General features: G+C 31.4%; 1 long non-coding RNA gene across 1 annotated transcript; it reads left to right on the forward strand.

Annotated features, from left to right (window-relative positions):
* The first annotated feature begins 1,961 nt into the window (after positions 1–1,961).
* On the forward strand, positions 1,962–5,687 carry LOC124886526. Its single transcript, XR_007043855.1, has 2 exons — positions 1,962–2,317; positions 5,446–5,687. It is a non-coding gene; the product is annotated as an uncharacterized LOC124886526 (long non-coding RNA).
* The last annotated feature ends 1,720 nt before the right edge of the window (positions 5,688–7,407 follow it).

Raw genomic sequence — 7,407 nt, forward strand, 5'->3', positions numbered from 1 at the left:
AGAAAAGAAATCCTTTACAAAAACTAATTAGAAAGTCAAATAGTCTAGGATGGATCAATGAACATACTCTTTGTGTTCAGAATCTAAAAGAAGAATGTGCTAAGCTTCCAAAACTTAGACTACCTGAACCAGAAGACATTTTAGTCTTACAAACAGATGCCTTCGACTATCATTGGGGAGCATTATTACAAACTGATTTAAATGAAATCTGCAGATATAGCAATGAAACTTTTAACAAAGCTGGAGTAAATTATTCTACAAATAAAAAGAAATTACTAACGGTAATAAAAGGAATAGGAAAGTTTTCAGCGTTTGTATTACCAAAATTATTTATTTTAAAAACTGATAACACACAAATATGAGGTTTGATATTTAATAAATTATCTTTCGAACCACAATACAGAAGGTTACATAGATGACAGGTATTGTTGTCACTCTATTCTTTTAAAATGAAAAATATTAAAGGATTTGACAATATTTTTATAGATTTTCTTTCAAGAAATGTCCAATATAGACAGTAGAACCCAGGTGTTGGTCAATAGGATATTCCAAAGAATGAATGGCATTGAAGAAGCCATAAATGAAAAAAAGAAATATGATATTTAACATTAGTGATGAGTTATCAGCTTTGTCTGAAAAGGCAAAAAAATTACAATATGAACTAAATTAGCTTAACACTGATCAAGCTGAAAATATCACAGAATTTCAACTTCTTTATAAACATCTGGATACCAGACCGAAGGGATCAAAAGTCCCTAACAAAGTGGCAGGAGATGTCCCACTTACACCTAGTGCCAAAAATATCTCGATGGTAAGCCCGAATATGCCAATGGCTGAGTCTTCGGACCTAGCTAAAATCCAAGCACAAGAAAAATTCTCTATAGAAACAGTGAAATCTGAAACAACTTTTGATAAATCAGAAAAAAGGACTAAATCTTCTACAGAAAAAAGATTTGCTTCTTTTCAAGTCTAAAAAATTCATCTAAAAGAGGAAGAATACTTGGCATTCACCAGAAAAATTTACAATCTACCAAGTGAGAGTGGAGAAACTTTTGAAATTCTAGGAACAAAAGTTTATATCCAAGAATTTCAGTATCCCTAAGCGAAAATTCTAGCTTCACAGCTAAATTATTTGAATTTGAATATATGGACTGAGTCTATACCAATTTAGATTTATCTAAATTAATAAAATTATCAAACCAATTGACAAGTTCAATCAGAAACTATGCTGAGGAACATAGAATCTATTGCAGATTTTACAGCATATCCATGAAATTTCAAGACAAAAAAAATATTTTTTTCAATGATTAATTACATCTCGGTGAAAAAATTAAAAGACTTTCAATATCAGTGCAACAGGCGTACATAAAAAAAACTCCTGCATTCGAACTCAAAATGGATTCAAACAAGGAGAGCATTAAGGATGAAGGTCTTGTACAACATCCTTAAAAACATTATGAAGATAATTATAAAGTCCTTGACCAGGATACACATTTGGTTTTAATGATCAGAGGAAAATCAAAGTCAGTAGTTCTGAAGGAGAAAATTACTGAATTTGAAACACATCAATTTCAGGCTATCCCAGAAACATGGGTAATGGCGTGCAAATTTCTCTAGCACAATCACAACAAAGAAGAAGATGAAGATAGCACATCAATATTAGAAGAACTGTAAATTACAGCTGTAAAAATAGCCGAAAGGCTATAGAGCAGAAGGCGTAAGCACTTTCTTCAAAATATTCATCGGCACAAAGAGACGAAATAAAAAAAGAAGATTGGACCACTTATTCTAAAAGTAGCCACAAAAGGAAAAAGAAATCTTATCCAGATAAGGGACCAAAAAGAAATAGAAGATTTTTGAAGGATGACCCAGAAAAAATAGATAATTGTAGTTCTACCCCTCCTTACATCTATAAAAGGAGTGATAGAAATACAAGAAGAGGCGGAGCAGCTTTCCTGAAATCTTCCATCTTGGAAAATTATTAGGTGTCTTACAAATGAGTGTCTTAGAAATGAGTGATTAAAACACTTCTCCCATCAGGGAAAGGTATCTAAATAATTTGATTGTAAGTATAAGGAAGATCTGATTAAAGATTTTTCTTATGTAATATTTTCACGAAATAAAGAGTTTTGTTTATATATCTTCTATCCAATTCATATGTTAGCCCCAAGTGAAGGTTGTGATATTCTGCCTTATCGGAGGAAAGACAATAGAATAGCGCCAGAATGAGTGTCATCATAGGCTAAACAATCTTTCATTGCTGATGAAGGAAAAGTATAGTGATACTAATACAGCTAGCAAAAGAAGAAGTCGAAAGGTATAAATATTAAACTCCAAGTTTTCATGAAACTATTAGCATAAGGAGAAATCTATCTTCATGTCTTCTAATACTTATTCATACATATTATATGATACTAAGTACCTACAGGGAATAAAGATTATCATGAAATTTTTAATATTTCAATGAATTATTATACTATTTTTCTTGATGAAAAAAAGAAATTAATCACCATTTTAATGGTAATTAAATTAAACAGAGATTTGCAAGAGAAAATTCTTGAAAAAATCATAGATAACCTTGTTCAAGAAGAATGGTCTATAAGTGATTATTCATATATAGATAATGATGATGAATTATACTATTTGTATGATGAAAACCATTTCACTGACCAAATCAAATAAAATTCCGCATACCCTGTTTACAAACAACACCCCTCCAATATATATATATATATATATATATATATATATATATATATATATAGTATGGAAATATTGAGGAGACGGTTACTAATACCTTTTTGTGCTCATTTGTACTGGAAGTTGCAAGATTTTGATTACACTGCTTTTGATCCATAATTATATTGCAATTATCGATTTTGAGAAGAGCACGCACATATGCTAAAAGTTGTTTACTTGTGCACACGAAAGTTAGAGGGCACGAAAGTTAGAGGGCATAGGTACAAGCTAAGACCAACTTATAGAACATCTTATAAATTATGTCTTTTTCGTTTATTATTATTGGGGCTGTGTATATATTCTTAAGACCTTTTTGTGCTCAAATTATATTCACAGGAGAGCTCCTTGCTTTATTTCTTTCATTTTTGTTTATAGGTTGAACTATTTGTAATATTGTATTGATGAGGATTCTTTACTATCCTTCGTTGTGATCTTATTTTCCAGAAAGATAATCTTTTATCAAAATTGTGGTGTAGAATTTTATTTAAGTCGATGAAACATATATATTTAAAGCATAATATGAGTACAATACTGAGCTTGCATATGCACTCTATCTTTCGACAAATAGGAAAATCAAATCTTTAACATATAAATGTGATTTCTAGAACAAAACCAGTGAAGCAACTATATTGTATACGAGTATTTTCTTCCTTTGAAGATTTTATAATTCGAATTTCTCAAAGATTGTTGTAGGTGGAGATTAGGAAGGTAACTAAGTGCAAAACTTCTTAACAACATCAATATTTATATAACATTAGAGAAGTTCAGTTGATAATCAATTGATATCATATAAGTGTAGGTATTATGAGTTTTATGATTCTCTTAAGTTGAGCAAGCTTTTCTAATTAATTTCTTTAATTATTATTATTTTTGATGTTTTGACACGATGTTTCTACGTTTGATTTAATCATAACGAAGAAACTACATAATAACATAGAGAAAATAATTTTTTGCAGTAATTGCGTATCGTTATAATGATATATGCTCTTTTGGACAGTCAGCGAGTGAAACAAGGATATATGCTTAGGGGAGGTTAGATGGTTAAGCTAGCGTTTCTTGCTTATTAGTATGTATTTTAATCGTTTCTTATATCCTTTGAGTTTGGTTATTATTGGTTGCTAGTGGAACAAAAGGTGGAAGCAACAAGGATGAGTGAATAAAGTTTTTTTTTTTGAGAAAACAAAAAGAAATCAATAGAGAACAAACAAACCAAAAAGTGGCGCAAAAAACATAGGAAAAAGGCAGGAATAAGAGAACAGACGAAGAGGGTGAGTATAAAAACCATTTCAAGAAAAAAATTGAGGAGCAAAAGAGAGGCAACAAAACAAACAAGAGAGGAGATTAGTGATAGAAACAAAGAGGAACAACAATATAGGAGATTAGGCTAGAAAAAAAGAGGAATACGAGGAAGAATAGGGGAAAACTATCTAAATCCACCCGAAACCACCATCGAAACACACTCAAAACTCATAGTCATCAATTCTATTTCATGCAACAAAAAGATTATGTTCTTTACTAGTGGATTCATGACTATTGGATGGTACTTTTAGATGAATTTTTGCAAGAAAATAAGTTGTTCGGGTTTTGTGAAGTGTCATTGGAGGAATACAAACAATAATAACATATTTACTGTAATTTCACAAGTAGGGTTCAGAGGATAATTTATACGCAACCTGTTCTCTTTCATGTGAAGGTAGAGAGGTTATTTTTAATAAATCCTTAGGGAAATGAAAATATTAATAAAGATATTCTATAATTGTAATCATAATATTTTGTCTAACTGAGGATCTTGATGATTCAATATACCCGAAGACATTTTCCAGCAAACAAAGATTATTTAGCTATAAAAGTCGTCCCTTGGCAAGTGGATACCGAGTCTCTGCAATTGGTGTGGTGGAACTTCATGGGTAATAGCACTCGAAATTTGATATCTCTTACATTTCAATACAGTTCACATATCGATTCTTGGCGTGAACACAACTGTAATATAACAGTTTGCAATGTCAACTTCTGAGACGAGAGACAATTACAAATATGTTCTGTACAATGATGGTCTATCTCTGATTTAATATATTGAATTAGCTTATTATATTGTTCTAAGATAAGAAAATGTCTTAGCTTCAACATCCTGAGAGGCTCAAAAAAATTGCCACCATGGTGTTAACTAGAATTGACGTTATTAATATAGCTATTTATAATCTGTGTTTGATGAGACTTTGAGAGATTGAATGAAAGTATAGAATCATATGTTCTTGGGAGGACGTCAGATTTGTGACAATGAGTGTTGATTTAGCATAAATTATGTGTACATTTTCAGTTGAATGCAGTAGGTAAATGATTGAATATGAAAAAAAAATTAATACTTTGTATCATTTCATGTAAAGTTTAATATTCAATACTTTGCTTAAATAAAATTAATACTATACAATAATATTTTTTTTTGAATTAACAACCACGTGCAACTCAAGTTGTCCTAAACTAGTATATATATATATATATGTGCGCGCGTGTGTTGTTCCTCCTTCTGTGTAATTATATATACTAAAATTAGTAGTGAAGACGGTGTGAACTACCATTTGAGACTTTTCTACTTGTAGGTGATGTGCTCATAATATATTTTACTTATATTATTTTTGCATTGCTCAGTGGACTTATTGTACCTACTGAGTACAAGTGAACTGTACTCACCCTCACTGTGCCCTTTAGGTGCTGATCCTTGTACGGGCACTTCATATGGTGGTAGACTTCATGCGGTGGAGTTGGTGACACTTCTAGGTACTGGCTCACTCTAGGCTTTTTCAGAGCCGACTTCAGACCTCCTCTATCTATTAATTGTCTTTACTCCTATTTCAGAGACAGACTATGTATTTTTAATTTTGAATACTCTATTAGATGCTCTTATACTATGACTTCAGATTTTGAGATCGAATTTATGGATTTAATTCTTTCATGTTCTGTTTTAATTATCTTTAATATTTCGTGTTTGGCTCGACTTCGTTCTAGAAGTCGAGTCTTGATGTATGTTCTTATCAATTTTGTGTTTTTTTTATTAGTTTGAGTGTTTGGCTTACTTATCAAGATCTAGGCGTGATAAGTGTCATCTTGACTCTGAATTTTGGATCGTGACATTTTTATAATATATTTGATAGTTCAAAATATTTTAGCTCCTTTTCCATTTATTCTTTTCTCAAATTTATGTCTTTCCTCTCAATAAGCCCAAAAATGTCTAATACAATTATTAGCAATTAATATTATTTAGATAAACAATATTTATCAAAAAATTTAAAACCGTAAAAGAACGTTAGTGGATTTGTGTTGTAAGATCTATCTGATATATTTTGTTGGTTTGCTTATGTTGCTTTGCTTTGTCAATTTTTGTATAGAATCAATTAAAAAATGTCTGAAGTTAAGCGTGGTAGTCCTCAACTTCTAAATTTTATGTCTGAAGCTTGAACTATCAAATCTTACCATTAGACTCAAAATATGTAAAAGTTTGCATAACCTAGATTTAAAGTTAAAAGAATTTTATAAGTGCATGAAAAAAACATGAGACAATGAAGGACCACAAATACAGACTATACAACTAATTTTTAGTAAGGTTCAGTAAAATAAAACCTATAGATTACAATTCTACTGGAATCTTAAACTTTTAAGTCAATTCACTAGGGCTTGAACCAACACTGTTACTACCAAATGTATTAAAGAGTAGAATTTTTTGAACCAACATTGTTACTACTAAGGGCTCATTTATTTGCACTTAATGGAGGTCTGAATCTGAATGGTTCAGACTTCAAACCATTAAGTGCATTTGTTTTTTATTGAGATTTTAGCTCTTAATAAGTCTGAATAGGTCTTAATCATTCAAATCTAGAATCAAGTCTTAATAGGTCTGAAGAGGTATTCTGGTGTTAGATAATATTCACCGTCATTCTATTCATAATCATCAGTCACCACCTTTGCCACCGCCATCATTATCAACCACCACCCACCTCCACCATCGATAAAAAATATCGCTATCAACCACTATTGTCAACCACTACCACACCTACTACCTCTATTATTCTAATTATATTTACCACTACCACCGCCGTCAACAACACCACCATCATCAACCACTACCGGCCAATTCTTACTATCGATCAACTCATCTATTACTACTAGGTCCACCACTAACTACCACTAATACATCACAATCTCCACACATTCTTCGACGACCACTACCATTGTCACTAATAACGTCACCTCTACCATCACTTCAATCACTATCATCACTACAATTTATCTCTACTACTAACAACCATCTCCACCATCACAACTAACATCTCCAACTAGCACCAACACATCGTCAACTATCATGCATTCATTTTTCAGCCATCACAATCAACACCTCCAACTACTAACATCAAGCAACATCACATCACAACCACCACCACCACTATCATCCGTCACCATCATAACAGTCACTACAATACCAACCATCACACTATCACCACTAACATTACTAATCACTAACATCAATCATTGTCACCACAACCACCATTATAAACCATCTCCACTATCACTAACAAACATAAATATTTTTTTCAATCAAATAAATAATTTTATTATATTAAATTACATACTTTTCTGATAGAGAATTAGTTTTTTATTTGAATTGCATTTTTTATT

This window comes from Capsicum annuum, chromosome 8 (assembly GCF_002878395.1).
Source record: "Capsicum annuum cultivar UCD-10X-F1 chromosome 8, UCD10Xv1.1, whole genome shotgun sequence".
In the NCBI taxonomy this organism is placed as follows: Eukaryota; Viridiplantae; Streptophyta; class Magnoliopsida; order Solanales; family Solanaceae; genus Capsicum; species Capsicum annuum.